Source organism: Cornus florida, unplaced genomic scaffold, assembly GCF_030987335.1.
Source record: "Cornus florida cultivar Cherokee Brave unplaced genomic scaffold, ASM3098733v1 CherokeeBrave_3.0.0_Hap2_Chr05, whole genome shotgun sequence".
Taxonomy (NCBI): domain Eukaryota; kingdom Viridiplantae; phylum Streptophyta; class Magnoliopsida; order Cornales; family Cornaceae; genus Cornus; species Cornus florida.
Window position 1 is genome coordinate 93334082 of NW_026775575.1, and position 18166 is coordinate 93352247.

Sequence of the window (18166 nt, forward strand, 5' to 3'; positions counted from 1 at the left end):
GACCTTCCATAAAGTCACGGAACCCAAGGAAATAGCCGAAGGCGGAAACTAGGATAAAAAGGTCAACTGGTACCCTATGGCACCAATGACATCCAAGGGAAACAAAGTCTAGTTCAATCTAGACTATGTACGCCATTAAATGGCTTGAACAAGATCAACGAGGTCAAGTGGGAACGAACGGAAGAAGGTTAACCTATCTAGGCAACAACTAAACAAAAACCCACAAGACAGCACCATTTCGGTCGACCGAAATGGAGTATCGGTCTGCCAAAATGGGCCAGGAAAAGAAGGAAAAATGGGAGGTGTTTCGGTCGACCGAAACAGAGAACCGGTCTACCGAACTGGGTCCAAATTGTGAAAAAGGCTACTGGAATTAGCAAAACACTGTTCAACTAAAACCACAAGAGAATCGGTCGACCGAACCAAGCCATCGGTCGACCAAACTGGGCCAAACATCAAAAATGGCTACTGAAATGGGAGGTTTTGATGTTCAATTGAAACCAAAGGAGAATCGATCGACTGAACTGGCATTTCGGTTGACCGAAATGGCTCGAGAAAGTGCAAAAACCACCTGTTATGCACCCAAGGCTGAAAATCGATTTGGAATCCCCCATGGCATGATCAAACTTAATTATAAGCTAATGTGTGATGGTGTGAACATACACGCAAGTGTAATATGACATTTTAAACATGCTATAATGGCCTACGGCCTCATTACATTCCATCTGCAAGATTTGACATGTCAAACCTCCAAAGTTAAAAAAAATTACATTTCCAATGCGAAACTTGAAATTTAAATACATATACTTGAACTTTAGAGTTTGTGGCCCTTGGCCTCATGTCATACATATAAAATAAAAGTCAAAAGATGTGCTTAAGCACGCATTACATATTTAGAATCAAAATACAAGTTTGATACATAAGGCTACCAAGTGATATTTCATGCTAACACTTGCATGAAATGGAAACTCGAAGCTACAAGCCATCCCAATGAACGACAAGCATCACGAACCAAGTCTTTGTACCTGAACAAATCCCCCAGTAACTTCGGGGTGAGTAAACAAGTTTACTCGTAGAGAATGAGCATGCATCGACTTGATTTCTTTAGAGATTTTTAGACTGACATGCAATAGTTTAAAAAGGTCATGCCACCTAATGTCTATGTCAAAGGTTGGACTCAGGGAGCATCCTAAGCTACCTTAGAACAATGTCAACAAGAATCATGATACATATACATGTATGAAACAAGTCAAGGTTGGGGTAATCTGTGATACCCCTCGGATCCGAGACACGGGTTGATCAGGCCCAGGCCCAAACCCGAGGGATGTCAAACAATTAATATGTAATCGAACACAGAATACAAGATAAAATAAGAATTAAAAATAATAAGCTGAAAGAATGCTAATTGAAAATCCTTAAAATAATATAATTATTTAAAATCCGTTAAATCCAAACCCCATAGGTTTACAACTTGGGAATCCATCCATTGGACCCCTTATTAAAGATTCTCAAACCGGAACTGAAAATAATAGAAATAAAGACCAAAGCTAACATAAAGGAGATTCCTACATAGTCGGAGGAATGAATATCTGTATCTGCTCTGCACGTCCAAGCTCTAACTCTGGAACTGACGAACACCTGAAAAATAAAGAAGTGGGTCAGGCCCACATGCAAGTCCTGATCTACTACAATCCAAACAGTAATCCGATACGCAAATACATCATAGGAAGACTCAACAATAACTAGAGTAGTCCATATAAGTATATAGTACACAGTATAGGACGCTCGATAGTCCAGTAGGTCTGTCTCAGCCTTAATAGAAGGCAACATGCGAATACGCACCCGAAGGTGGGCATGAGTACCTAGACCTACCAAGAAACAACACCTATGTCCAGTTATCCATCCTAGGCGATATAAGCGCCCTAACCATGGTCCTGAGACTCAAGCTCATACCATGGTACATATAATAAATATATAGAGTCTATACTCCTAATACAAAATATCATCCATCTGCATAGTGGTTGGATATATGTATAACAAATCCATCCTGAAACCATAATAGGTCATTCAATTTATTTGATTGACATGACACAAGTAGGTGATGGACTTAACCTTTATGGTTAATCCATACCTTAATCCAAATTAGGTAGAACTTAGTGTTTTGAACTAATCCATTCCCAATATAGGTAGGTCTTAGTGTTTTGAACTAAGCCAGCCCTAATATAACACCGTCCCGTACCGGTTCATATATATCCATATAAGTAGGACTTAACCTTTTTATGGTTAATCCAACTCATTCCAAATTAGGTAGGATTTAGTGCTTGAACTAATCCATACCTAGTATGTTACCGTCCCATACCGGTACATACAATTCTCCAGTTAACATAGTTGACAAAACAATATTAAATAGTTATCAACCACATTCCATAGTATGCACAAGATAAGTTAATCTATATACATAAATATTAGGCATTCAATACCGAGCCTAAAATCCAACTCCAATAATGTAAATTGCTACATAATTTGTACACATTTACATTTTCCAGCATAATCCATGAATTGATACAATTTAGTACAATTTAAGTATCAAATAAACCCAAGTTAAGCATAGGGAAAACTCAGTTAATTCACTAGACTACAAGCACTATAGAATTATGATTTAGACATATATTTAAATCATACACAACAACCTTGCCAAGCTCCGGTATATCAACCTAGCAAATCCTCCAATATAGTCCCCGAATTGATACAGTTAAAAGAAATTTAAGTATCAATTAAATCTAACTAAGCATGGTTTAAATAAAATTAATTTACCATCCTTAACATACTGAATAAACATATGATTATATATAATTAAATTATATATAAAAACCTTATTCCGTTCCAGTATACAAAACTAATAAAAACAGAGAGTAAACTACCCCTGTTCTCTTAGGTTCATCTTGCTCTAACTTTTAATCCAGCTATGAATTTATATTTTTGCACCATAAATCTAGCCTTGAATAGTCCCACACATCATTTAAACCAATTTAAATTAATTGCAAAAATCCTAAAAACAAACAGTTTTAACAAAATGCACGTTATAGTGCTTTTCAAGAAGAGCAGGCTCTAGAAAAATGAGAGCCTGCTCCATATTTGCACCTAGAGCCGACTCTAGGATCTTAGAGCCGGCTCCATGATACCTAGAGCTGGCTCTCCCCTTTGGGAGCCGGCTCTAAAAGGTTTGGAGCCCTCTCTCCTTCCTCTTAGCAGCCCTCTCTTCGTTCTAGCTTCATCTGCTTTAACTCCGGTGTTTCCCTAGACCCTCTGTGATGTTTTTAGTCCTTGTTCTAGGTTCCAACTCAATCCTAGACACACCTTAAACCACTAACATACAACCATAACATGTATTGAACACAACATTTTAAAGCGACGATTACAAAAAACTCAGTTATAAACTTAAGCGATTCAAAACAGATTTCTTATGTGAAAATTGAATACTGTTTTTAATACTTATTTCAGAGTTCAATCTTAACCCCAGATTGATATCTAGTCCTCAATACATAATCATGATCCCCATTTAATCAAAGCTTAACATAAACACCGAGAAGAAACAAATAACAGAAACATCAAGGATTAGGCAAACCAGATTATCAACGAGACTAAATAAAAAATCATATATGCATAAAAGACTTGTTATTACTTTTATTTAAGTCCGTTTTAATCTTTATTTAAATCCCTGGAGTCCAACTAGGCATGCACAGAACACGAATTAATGGGAAAGTGAAGAACAGAGACTTGCCTGCAATTCCATATTTTGAAACTGAAATCCTCTGTCTCTGAATGTTCCGTTAATATCTTAGACTGTAGTTCCACCTCCGTTGCTATTGGTTTCACCTATAAGCAGCCTCTCCTTCCTCCTTCTTGGTCCAACCTAGCCTTCCTCTCCTATCTCTCTTTCTTTCTCTCTGTTGTTCTCTCTGTATCGTGAACAGAGTTTTGTATTTTTCTAAAACCCTTAAACCCACATAAGATTATATTTATAGGCTTAATACTCCAACCCTAATCCTTGTATAATTAGAGCCCTAATGCAACTCTTAGTCAGCCCAAGAAAACCTTTTAATAACCTATGTCAGCTAAAACCAAAACCCTAAATTCTTAAACAGTGAATTCACATAAGCACGTAATTAATTAAACTTGAGAATACATTTAAATTAATAAAACAAACCAAAATACAATTTAAATTAATGAAACAAACCAAAATACAATTTAAGCAATTGATTAAAGAAAACACAATTAATTGAATTAAAAATAAAATAAATCAAATAAGCAAATAATTTATTTATCAAAACAAACAAATAATCAATTAATTAAATAAAAATACAATAAATAATTAAATTAAATTCCAGGACTGTCCTTTTAAAATTAGGGGTATTACATTCTTCCCCTCTAACAAAAAGGAATTCTGTCCTCGGAATTCGCTCTTACCTTATTCGCATAATTCAGGAAATTGCGAGCGAATGACATCCTCCCATTCCCAAGTGGACTCAGCCTCATTGTGATGACTCCACTGATCACGCACCAAAGGGATAACCTTGTAACGAAGGATTTGATCCCGATGGTCGACAATACGACACGGTGACTCCTAATAGGTTGCATCCGGCTGCAACTTAATTTCCCCCAACATCAATACATTGATACCTATCCCCATCTCGGAGAAATTTCTGTAATATGGAAACATGAAACACATTGTGAACGCGATCCAAAGTATCCGGAAGTGCCAACCTACAAGCAACAGCTCCAACGCGACCCGTGATCATGAATGGACCGACAAACCGCGATAACAACTTCCCTTTCTTCCCAAAGCGCAAAACACCTTTCATAGGCGACACCTTGAGTAGAACCTGATTTCCAACCCTAAACTCCAAAATACGAGTACACCGATCAACATAACTCTGCTGCCTACTCTGAGCAGTACGCATGCGATTCCGAATTAGAGCAATCTTCGCAGAAGTACCCTTAATAAACACAGGACCTAAGAATCTTCTCTCTCCAACCTTCATCTAACAAACAAGTGATCGACACGGTCTATCATACAATGCCTCAAATGGTGCCATACCAACAGTCTTTTGGAAACTATTGTTACACGTAAATTTCACAAGTGGCAAGTAATCTTCCATGATCTGATTCACACTCTCAGTCTGTCCATTAGTCTGAAGATGATAAGCAGTACTAAGATGTAACTCGGTACCCAAAGACTGCTGAAAACTCAACAAAGGTCAACTTCCTTTTGAGCTCATCAAAAGCTCATTGACAGTGCTCATCCTACACAAACGGTACACCCTTTTTAGTTAGGTGTGTGAGTGGTCCAGCTATCTTAGAGAACCCCTGGATGAACCTCCAATAATATTCCGCCAAACTGAGAAAACTTTAAATCTCGGTAGGTAAAATAGGTGGTCTCCACTCAACCACAGCTGAAACCTTGGCTGGACCTACTGCTATCCCCCTTTCCGACGCCACGTGACCCAGAAACTTCACTTCCCGTTGCCAACATTCACACTTCTTGAACTTGGCATACAACTGGTGTTCACGAAGCTTCTGCACGACTATACGAAAATCTCCTGCATGATCGTCCTCCAACCGAGAATAGATCAAGATATCCTCAATGAAGACGATGAAAAACTAATCTAAATACGCCCTGAACACTCTGTTCATTAAAACTGTTGGTGCGTTAGTGGTCTCAAACGGCATAACACGAAACGCATAAGATCCATATCTAGTGAGAAACGCCGTCTTAGGAACATCCTGCTCCCTAACCCTTAGCTGATGATACCCAGAATGCAGGTTAATCTTGGAGAAGTATTTGGCTCCCCTTAACTGATCAAATAAGTCATCAATCCTGGGCAAAGGATACTTGTTACGAATCGTAACCTTGTTCAACTCCCTATAATCTATACACAGACGAAGCGAACCATCCTTTTTCTTCACAAACAGAACCAGTACTCCCCAAGGTGATGTACTCCTACGAATAAAATCCTGGCTGAGTAACTGCTGAATCTGATCCCTCAGTTCTCTCATCTCCACCGGTGCCATCCTATAGGGTGCCCTAGCAATAGGCGCAGTGCCTGGAGCTAAGTCTATCACAAAATCAATCTCTCGACTAGGTGGCAACCCTGGAATCTCCTGAAATACATCCGGGAAATCCTGTACAATCGGTATGTTATCCAATGGCACAGTAATCCCCTCCTCATTTTCCCCCTCCACATGGAACAAATAGGTGCTACCGCCCCCTTTAGAACGTGGCATAGCTACTACATACATATCCTGACCAGGTATGGTAAAATAATAGATCTATTAAAACAATCAACTTGGGTATGGTAGTGAGACAACTAATCCATCCCAAGTATCACATCATAAGTGTGCATGTTCGGGACCAATAGATTGGCTAGAAATCTGAGTCTGCCAATATCTAGTGTCACAGGCCCATCACTCTCATGTACAATAGCTGTATCACCCAATGGTGTAGAAATACCCTGAGGTCTAGTGCATACCCTCGTCCTCATCCCAGATAAAGCAACAAAAGTCCTAGCTACAAATAAGTGTGTAGCACCTGTATCAAATAAAACACATCCATGTAAACCATGAATAGGAAACTTACCTTCAATAGTCTGAGGTGCCTGAACATCCTGTGGCATGGGGTTATACACCCTGCCATAGTGCAATTACTGTGGTGCCTGTCCCTGAGTCTGCGGCGGTGCCGGTAAAGCCAGATGTGTCTGTCCCTGAATCCGTGGAACCTGTGGAGCTGGTAGAGGCACTGGCGCCCTCTGTCACTGCTGCACATACTGTCCCTGTCCCTGTCCTGCTTTAGGACACTGCCTGGTGGTATGACCATACTCTCCACAAGTGTAATAACTACCCTGGAAAGTACCAAATGGCCTCCTCTGTCGGTTACCTTTGGCTGACCCTGTCCTGCCTGTGTTCCCCCATTCTGTTGCCTCTGAATAGGTGCCCCATTCCGATGAGCATCTGAACCACCCTTGTGCTTCTTCCAAGGCTGTTGTCCCTGGAACTTGCCTTTGTCATTCTGCCGATGACCATTGCCGTTCCCCTTTTCAGCTGACTGATTAGTAGAGTCTTTATCACCTCGCTTCTCACCACGAGCCTGTCTGATGTCCACAGTCAACTGATACTGTTATAGAGTGGCGTCTACCACCTGAGCATAGGTAGTATAGGCTGGACTACCTGTAATAGCTCTCTTGATAGACCACATCAGTCCTTTGACGAAACTGTTACGTTTCTTCTCCTCTGTATCCACCTCCTCCGGTGCAAAGAGAGACAAGCGTGTGAACTGCTGCTCATACTCCGCCACTGTCATTCCCTACTACAGATTTAGAAACTCTGTCTTCATAGCTGCCCTGACTGCATAGTGAAAATATTTCTCGTCAAAGCGAGCACTGAACTCATCATAAGACAATGTCATCCTCTCCTCCGGGGTGGTAACTGATTCCCACCACTGTAGTGCATCCCCTACTAACTTGAAAGTAGCAAGCATCTACTTTTGAACCTCCGTGCACTGAACCAAACGAAGATGACGCTCAATGTCCTATTTCCACTGGTGAGCTGCTCTCACATCGGTTGAGCCTGAGAACACAGGTGGACTACCCTTTGTGAAAGAGCTCCTAGCCTTTCCCCAAGAATCCGTCTGAACCACTGGTGCTGGTAGTGGTGCCGGCTGAACCTGTGGTTGGTTCCGGAGTGCAGCTGTTACCCCAGCCTCTATAGCCCGAGCAATAAGGTCATTAAGGTGAGGAGGAAACTCTGGATTTCCTCCCTGATCCCCAGTCTGCTGAACTTCCTCATGCTCCTCATAAAACTGACCTTCATCCTCCTGACGCTGCCTACGGGCCGCTTCCCTTCGTTGCCGATTGTTCCGTCTGGTTCTTGCGTTAGCCATTCTGTCAACACAGAAAGACAGACATCAGCACGATTAAACCGAACCGTAAAGAATACAATGAATCCTAAACTTAAGCTCTAAACAATAGAGAACGCTACGCGGAAGTCTTATACGATAGAATCCTAGAGACACTTGAACCTGAAGTGCTCTGATACCAACTGTGATACCCCTCGGATCCGAGACACGGGTTGATCAGGCCCAGGCCCAAACCCGAGGGATGTCAAACAATTAATATGTAATCGAACACAGAATACAAGATAAAATAAGAATTAAAAATAATAAGCTGAAAGAATGCTAATTGAAAATCCTTAAAATAATATAATTATTTAAAATAGTATAATTATTTAAAATCCGTTAAATCCAAACCCTATAGGTTTATAACTTGGGAATCCATCCATTGGACCCCTTATTAAAGATTCTCAAACCGGAACTGAAAATAATAGAAATAAAGACCAAAGCTAACATAAAGGAGATTCCTACATAGTCGGAGGAATGAATATCTGTATCTACTCTGCATGTCCAAGCTCTAACCCTGGAACTGACGAACACCTGAAAAATATAGTAGTGGGTCAGGCCCATATGCAAGTCCTGATCTACTACAATCCAAACAGTAATCCGATACGCAGATACATCCTAGGAAGACTTAATAATAACTAGAGTAGTCCATATAAGTATATAGTACACAGTATAGGACGATCGCTAGTCCAGTAGGTCTGTCTCAGCCTGAATACAAGGCAACATGCGAATACGCACCCGAAGGTGGGCATGAGTACCTAGACCTACCAGGAAACAACACCTATGTCCAGTTATCCATCCTAGGCGATATACGCGCCCTAACCATGGTCCTGAGACTCAAGCTCATACCATGGTACATATAATAAATATATAGAGTCCATACTTCTAATACAAAATATCATCCATCTGCATAGTGGTTGGATATATGTATAACAAATCCATCATGAAACCATAATAGGTCATTCAATTTATTTGATTGACATGACACAAGTAGGTGATGGACTTAACCTTTAAGGTTAATCCATACCTTAATCCAAATTAGGTAGGACTTAGTGTTTTGAACTAATCCATTCCCAATATAGGTAGGTCTTAGTGTTTTGAACTAAGCCAGTCCTAATATGACACCGTCTTGTACCGGTTCATATATATCTATATAAGTAGGTTTTAACCTTTTTATGGTTAATCCAACTCATTCCAAATTAGGTAGGATTTAGTGTTTGAACTAATCCATACCTAGTATGTTACCGTCCCATACCGGTACATACAATCCTCCAGTTAACATAGTTGACAAAACAATATTAAATAGTCATCAACCACATTCCATAGTATGCACAAGATAAGTTAATCTATATACATAAATATTAGGCATTCAATACCGAGCCTAAAATCCAACTCCAACAATGTAAATTGCTACATAATTTGCACACATTTACATTTTCCAGCATAATTTATGAATTGATACAATTTAGTACAATTTAAGTATCAAATAAACCCAAGTTAAGCATAGGGAAAACTCAGTTAATTCACTAGACTTCAAGTACTATAGAATTATGATTTAGACATATATTTAAATCATATACAACAACCTTGCCAAACTCCGGTATATCAACCTAGCAAATCCTCCAATATAGTCCCCGAATTGATACAGTTAAAAGAAATTTAAGTATCAATTAAATCTAACTAAGCATGGTTAAAATAAAATTAATTTACCATCCTTAACATACTGAATAAACATATGATTATATATAATTAAATTATATATAAAAACCTTATTCCGTTCCACTATACAAAACTAATAAAAACAGAGAGCAAACTACCCATGTTCTCTTAGGTTCATCTTGCTCTAACTTTTAATCCAGCTATGAATTTATATTTTTGCACCATAAATCTAGCCTTGAATAGTCCCACACATCATTTAAACCAATTTAAATTAATTGCAAAAATCCTGAAAGCAAACAGTTTTAACAAAATGCACGTTACAGTGTTTTTCAAGAAGAGCAGGCTCTAGAAAAATGAGAGCCTGCTCTGTATTTGCACCTAGAGCCGGCTCTAGGATCTTAGAGCCGGCTCCATGATACCTAGAGCCGGCTCTCCCCTTTGGGAGTCGGCTCTAAGAGGTTTGGAGCCCTCTCTCCTTCCTCTTAGCAGCCCTCTCTTCGTTCTAGCTTCATTTGCTTCAACTCCAGTGTTTCCCTAGACCCTCTGTGATGTTTTTAGTCCTTGTTCTAGGTTCCAACTCAATCCCAGGCATACCTTAAACCACTAACATACAACCATAACATGTATTGAACACAACCTTTTAAAGTGACGATTACAAAAAACTCAGTTATAAACTTAAGCGATTCAAAACAGATTTCTTATGTGAAAATTGAATACTGTTTTTAATACTTATTTCAGAGTTCAATCTTAACTCCAGATTGATATCTAGTCCCCAATACATAATCATGATCCCCATTTAATCAAAGCTTAACATAAACACCGAGAAGAAACAAATAACAGAAACATCAAGGATTAGGCAAACCAGATTATCAACGAGACTAAATAAAAAATCATATATGCATAAAAGACTTGTTATTACTTTTATTTAAATCCGTTTTAATCTTTATTTAAATCCCTGGAGTCCAACTAGGCATGCACAGAACACGAATTAATGGGAAAGTGAAGAACAGAGACTTGCCTGCAATTCCAGATTTTGAAACTGAAATCCTCTGTCTCTGAATGTTCCGTTTATATCTTAGACTGTAGTTCCACCTCCGTTGCTATTGGTTTCACCTATAAGCAGCCTCTCCTTCCTCCTTCTTGGTCCAACCTAGCCTTCCTCTCCTATCTCTCTTTCTTTCTCTCTGTTGCTCTCTCTGTATCGTGAACAGAGTTTTGTATTTTTCTAAAACCCTTAAACCCACATAAGATTATATTTATAGGCTTAATACTCCAACCCTAATCCTTGTATAATTAGAGCCCTAATGCAACTCTTAGTCAGCCCAAGAAAACCTTTTAATAACCTATGTTGGCTAAAACCAAAACCCTAAATTCTTAAACAGTGAATTCACATAAGCACGTAATTAATTAAACTTGAGAATACATTTAAATTAATAAAACAAACCAAAATACAATTTAAATTAATGAAATAAACCAAAATACAATTTAAGCAATTGATTAAAGAAAACACAATTAATTGGATTAAAAATAAAATAAATCAAATAAGCAAATAATTTATTTATCAAAACAAACAAATAATCAATTAATTAAATAAAAATACAATAAATAATTAAATTAAATTCCAGGACTGTCCTTTTAAAATTAGGGGTATTACATAATCCAACGAACATGAGAAGTTTATAAGTTAACATGAATTACATTATCAATGTAGTTAAACAAGGTTTGGAACAATACATACAACACGACAAGAAATATGATTGAAAATAGATTAACATGAATTGAATTATCAATACAATTAAACAAGATTGGAACATACCAATTAACACGACAAGAAGCATACTCGGATACAAGTTAACAAGAATTACATTATCAATGCAATTAACATGATTGGAGCATTCCAATTAACACGATAGGAGTAACACACGAAAATGAGAACAAGGCATAATATCTATTCAATTAAACAAGGATGGAACATTTCATGAAACACGAATATAGTTATACATGAAATCAAGAATAAGGCATAATATCTATGCAATTAAACAGGATTGGAGCATTTCACATACATGACAAGTTTAAATCTTCAAGGAATAGCACTTGAAATTTAAAGGAGTGAAATCAACCAATGTGGAAACTTGGATATCGCCCGGATTAAAACCGTACTCTTGAGATCACTTTAGGGCTACTAACCCATGGGTACCTTTCCCCCAGTGCGCACTATAGTGTAAGAGGACATTCCCCAGTACTAGAACCAAGTCCTAGCCATGTCAATTCTTGATTGATATCCCAAGTCCCAAAATCAACAAGTTGTGCAAACCAAGATAGTATCAAAATACAAGAAATGCATTAGCCACGTTTCATGCACAACCAAGATTTTGAAAGACACAAGTCATGTCCTAAGTTCATCAACTATCATGGCATGTGAAATGTCAAGAAGTTATAGTGTGCATATATATAGATTACAACCAAAATATATAGCACAAGGAATCCATTGAAGTAAACATACCACACGTATAAGATACATAGTTCAATTACTTACTAAACAACATATGTGAAATTAAACCATTCCAAGACAAATGTGCAAGTTCATTAAGTATATTAATGAAACCTAGATACAAGGAGTCACGATGCTTGATAAAAAGATGAAAGTATATGAAATACAAGTCCAATTCATAAGTTAACACGAGTTCAATATCAAAGCATGATTAACGCGATAAAAGCATATAAGGAAATTTAATCTACTTAAGGGATTAAATTGTCAAGATGACAAGACAAGTCAAGGGTCATGTCGAAGGCAAGTTCAATGTCAAGTTACAAGTTCATTCCATACAAGACACGACCATGTGAATTTAATTCCATACAAAGGATATAATTAAATATAAATTTCAAAACTTATCCGGTTATTCTCAAATTGATCCACGTAAGGGAACTTGTCAAGGAAAGCATGATTACCAAGTTAGAAACTTAATCAAGACTAATGAGCCATTGAATGGATTTTAATTAATTCATTTAATTAAAATCTTCAGATTTTGAAATTCATCTAAATGATCTCAATCTAAAGTATGATACAAGTGAATTCTAAGCAAGACACGGCCATGAGTATTAAACTTTAATATTAGAAAAATAATAAATGAAAAGTTTCAAAACCAATCAAATATTGTAGATTTAATATATATGAAACTATATATCATACATATCAAGAATATCAAGTCGGAATTCAAATGAGACGAATAGTACACATGGAATAAATTAATTAATCAATTAATTAAATATTCTCTAGATTTTAGAACACTTCCGATTATTCTCAAATTCACCTATGTTGAAGAGCATGCTAGGGCCTAATATAATATGCTAACACACAATGATTTCAAACTAGTTAAGGCCACTTGAATTAAATATTTACCCAAGATAAATATTAAATAAAATCTTTAATACTTGTCCAAAAGCTCTCAATTTAATATATGTCAATGAACATATCAAAGGGTAATATTCTATCGTGCCACATGTTTAAAACAAATTATGGACAACCGGGAAAATTAAATCTTACACAAAGAAATTATAAATTAAAGGTTCTAGATTTGATACAAAGACATGTAAATGAAGTATATAAGCATCACAAGCATGCTATATAATAAGAAAATAAATTATAACACCCCCTACCTCAATTTGAGATGAAAATCTCAAAAGCCCACCGAAATAAAAGTGCTCCGAATCCGACGATACAGAAGGGTTTTGTCGGGGACAACACGATGAACAAGAATCCGAAGGAAACCCCATGAAAATCACAACTTGACTTCAAACCCGAACTCAAGAAATGGTCAGAAATGGGTTCTAATAAGGGTGAAAGGTGCGCGGCGTCAAGACAAGTATTAAACGTTAAGGCCGAAGAGTTTTCACTTGAGGGAAGTGGCCGGATAAAGAAGAAGAAGCATGGAAGCCCCTTGGCAGCCACAACTACCAGCCAAGAGAGAGGAGAGAGAGAAGGAAATATGACTTTTCTTCTTTAAGTCCCCTATTTATAGAAAATCTCAAAAAGTGCCCCGAAAGGGCCCCACCGGGTCTAGAAAAGTGGATTTTGAGCAAACGCGCTCAAATGACAAAACTTCGTGAATGAAAAAGATTCAAAATGAGAAAATATGAACAACGGAAGAAACGGAGTCAAAAATTGAGTCCCGAGTAGAGAGATATGCCCCAAACAAGTTTGGCGACAACTAGGGCCAGAAATTCTGAAACTGGAGAAAAATGACCAGAACGGAATTCTAAGAGTACACGACTCGACGAAATATGAAAATGAATCCCGTACGAGGATGCAGGCTCCAAACAAGGTATTTTTGCAATAACTTTGGTTAATTGCACAATGACCCCTCCAAAAAGGGTTAACTGCACTAATACCCCAGAATGAAAATATCTTCCAAAAATATTTTCATAGATACCCCTGAAATAAAATATTTTCAAAATATATTTACGAAAAACACCCCAAGAAAAGAAAATAATTGTAAAGAACTATGCATCTATACCCCTATTGGCACTGGGTGCAATCAGAGTACTTTCTTGCAAAAGTAAAGATACGTATTTCGTGAAAATCACTAAGGATGAAGACACATGAAGTCAAAAACTAACTCCGAGCATGAAAAGTGAGGTTTTGCCAACAAAGTGACAAACGGGGAAAAGACAGAATAGGGAAAAAGACAAAAAGTGAGTAGTGTCTGAAAAGTAAAAATGGGGAAATGACTCGGTCCTCAAAAGAAGTTGTCAATCCAAACGAAAGAGTCTTAGAAACCATTTCCGTGCATTCGAGATGACATTAAACGACGAGAAACAAAACTCAGAAAGGAGAATTAAACGGAAAAAATTTATCCGTAAAATTTCAAAAAAAGGAAAGGGAGGCAAAAGACCGGGTCATTACAAATATTCAATCATATAATAAATACTAGAAAAAATTGTTACAATTAAACCCAAATATTCAAAATAAGAAGAAAAATCATAAGGCGTAATCAAGGTTTATGTTAAAATGACTTAACTGTGCATAGTAGTTGGGTTTAAATAAGTAACATATTACATATGTCATATTCACGATTATAATATGTTGAGTTAAACGGGTATAAACAGGTTACATGGGTTGAATATCTTAACCCTAACCCGACACGGTTAAGTAAACTGGTTAATCATATCAACCCATTTATGACTCGAACCCGTTTAAGGTCAACCCAAACTCGCTTATCTCGTGTTATGTAATTTACCACCCTTACAATTAAGAGTCCTTCTTATTATTATTATTATAAAATTCAAAAATTATCCCTTTGATTAAACTATCTTGACATGATTTTATCTCTCACCTCTTTATTCGTATAGGAACTTTTCCAGCAATATAAATAAAAACTCTTTTCCAGTAATAGAAATAAAAATTTGGTTGGATTGTGAAAAATACAGAAGTAATCCATATATATATTGTTTCAATGAAAGTCAATTTTATGTTTATTTTTTATTTATGCCATTAAAGTACAAGGCATTGATCAAACAAAACACGGGTCAAACGAGTCCCCTGAAATAAGAAACAACCTAACAGAAAATAAAAAAAAAATTCAAGGATCAAATTGGAGAACTAACGCCAAGGATCTAAGGAGGCCCTTGAAACAGGAAACAACTTAACGGAAAATATAAAAAAAATAAAATAAAAGATCAATTTGGAGAACTAATACCAAGGATCTCACAATGTGAAAAATTTCAAGATTGCATAAGTCAAAACCTGATTGAAGATTGCACTTTGAAATTGTGAATGTCCCCTAAATGAGAACAAGTTGCGGCCAATTTCTTGACAACCATTTTAATTTTTCATAGATTATAAATAACAATTGTTTGTAACCATGATAAGAAACGATGGCGTAGAAACAAAATAGGGAGAAAGAGACCAAAGGGCCTTTGGCCCAATGGTACAACCTCCCCATCTTTAAAGAAGAGGGGAGGGGTTCGAGCCCCGGCGTGGGGGAAAAAAGTGTGTGTGTTTGTTTTACCATAAAAAAAAAAATAAAAAAAAAAAAGGGAGAGAGAGAAAGAGGGTGGTAGGTTTTGATGGTGGCTAGGGAAGCTAATTTTGTAGAAAAATGCACTTTTAAAGTTAACACGCCAAAGGTACCTTGGATCTTTTCTCTCATTGTTAGTTAACTGAAATGTACAAAAATATGATCAATCTCTAATATATTTTTTAAAAGGGTCTAATGTCAAAACTTATATAAAATTATGGAATTATACTATAAAAACCTCTAAAATAAAGTATAAACACAAAATTATAATTTACTACTATAAATGGGGTGGGACGAGGCGAGGTGACTTTTTCCCATCCCCACCCCAAAATCATTTTAACCACTCCTATAATCATTCTAAACGGGATGGGGTGGGGCGGGTACCCCGACAGGGCGAGGTATTTTGCCATCCCTATGCATAGTTGTTAAAGGCTCAAGGCGCACAAAAGCGCAAATGCCTCCTGGAGCCTGAGGCGCAAGGCTCAAGGCGTGGTGCGCGCCCGACTGAAGTAAGGTGCACGTTAAAAAAAAAAAAAAAAACCCACCCAATAAAGTATTAAAGATGCAATAGTATATATAAAGATTGCAATAATGTTTGGATGCTAGAAAATTTGAGTTCATCTTGCAAAAATCACATGGATGTGCTATTACTACTTTTAAATCAAATCTAATTTTCATTAAGCACTAATTAAGCAAGAATAAAACATTTTTGCAAGTTGCAAGCACCATGTTTGGATGCATTAAATAGAAATTATGAATTTATCTTGCAAAAACCATAAGGATCAAGGATGTGCTATATTTTCAAATCAAATCAATCTAATTTTCTATAAGCACCATGATTGATTGATTAGGTATATCTCTATTATCTGTTTTAATCTGTTTTAATAAGGAGTAAACAAAATCAATCAGGGGCATCACCAAACACATGCAAGGCAGTAAGGCACTAATCTACAGAAACAACAACTACGCAAAAACCCTCAAAAAAACAGAGGACCAACATCATCCAGATTCTAGACAAGCATAAAAATAAATTAAAAAAATCTGCCAAAAGCAAAAGGAAAGAACTCAAAGAACTGAAAGAAGAGAGAGCCGAGAGAGGAAGAAGAAGAAGAAGAAGAAAAAAAAAAAAAAAAAAAAAAGCCCTCAGAAAAACAGAGGACCAACATCATCCAGATTCTAGACAAGCATAAAAATAAATTAAAAAAATCTGCCAAAAGCAAAAGGAAAGAACTCAAAGAACTGAAAGAAGAGAGACCGAGAGAAGAAGAACTGAAAGAAGAGAGAGCCGGGAGAAGAAGAAGAAGAAGAAGAAGAAGAAGAAGAAGAAAAAAGAAAAAAAAATTCTGACATTCTGACGAGAGAAGGAAGAAGAAGAAGAAGAAAAAAAAAGAAAAAAAAATCTGACATCTGACGAGAGAAGGAAGAAGAAGAAGAAGAAAAAAAAAAAAAAAAAGATAAAAAAAATTTGACATTCTAACGAGAGAAGGAAGAAGAAGAGAGTAAAAAAAAAAAATCTGACAGAGATTCGGTGAGAAGAGAAGAGAGAAGAAGAAGAGAGAGAAAGAGGAGAGGAGGAAAGGAGAGAGAGAAGGAGAACTGACCGGCAGATCCGAGAGGACCGAGACTGAGAGAGCCGGTAGATCCGAGAGCTTCGCAGATATCGCCTTCGCTACCGGCAGATCTGTCTCTTTCCACTTTTGCTTTTGGTTTTCTTTTTATTTTTTCGTTTTGTAACTCGTAAGTTGTGTAATAAACAAATAAAAAGTAATAATAAACAAATAATAAACAATACAAAACCGAAAAAATAACAAAACAACTATAAAAAAAAGTTCCCTTTTTCAAGAGGTGCGCTTTCTGTGCGCCTGTGGCCTTGTGCCTGTTATACAAAGGCGGCCGCCCTATTCAACCCAGTGCCTTAAGCCATTGGAGGCGACATGGTGGCGCTTGGAGGCGCCTTGCGCCACAGGCGCGCGCCTCCGGCACCTTTAACAACTATGTCCCTATGTGAGTACCAATTAAGAAAAGAAAAAAGAAAAAAAATCCATGTAAAAATGACAATGCATAGTATTTGTTCATGTTTACCTCAGCAATTTTGAAGAATTTACTTATTTAAAATTTGAAATTTTAACTTCATATGACTGTGAAAAAGGTCCCTGACTTCATTTTTGTATGAATATGCCACAGTGTATATATATATATATAGCAAGTGAATTTACCATATACCATATAACTATAAAAGGCAAAATTAACCTTTAATTTAATTTTCCACGGTTAAATATATATATGTACACTTTTTTTCCCGGCAAGTTAAGCATATATACACTATAATTTCACTTTGTAAAAAAATTTTCATCAACAGAAATTATATTTGAGCTCTGTTTGTTTGAGCGTAAAATATTTTTTGAAAAATGTTTTCCGTGTTTTTGGCGTATGGTTGTCGTAAAATATTTACGAAGAAAAAAATATATTAAAACCTAACAAAAATAATTTATTCATCAATTTTCGATAAACTATTTTACACGTCATATCCGATAGATTC

At 36.8% G+C, this 18166-nt stretch overlaps 1 long non-coding RNA gene across 1 annotated transcript; it reads right to left on the minus strand.

The window, feature by feature from the left end:
* Positions 1 to 1386: 1386 nt before the first annotated feature.
* Positions 1387 to 17729, minus strand: LOC132307694 (uncharacterized). Its single transcript, XR_009482294.1, has 2 exons — positions 17229 to 17729; positions 1387 to 1638 (listed from the first exon to the last, which is right to left on the minus strand). It is a non-coding gene; the product is annotated as an uncharacterized LOC132307694 (long non-coding RNA).
* Between the last annotated feature and the right edge of the window lie 437 nt (positions 17730 to 18166).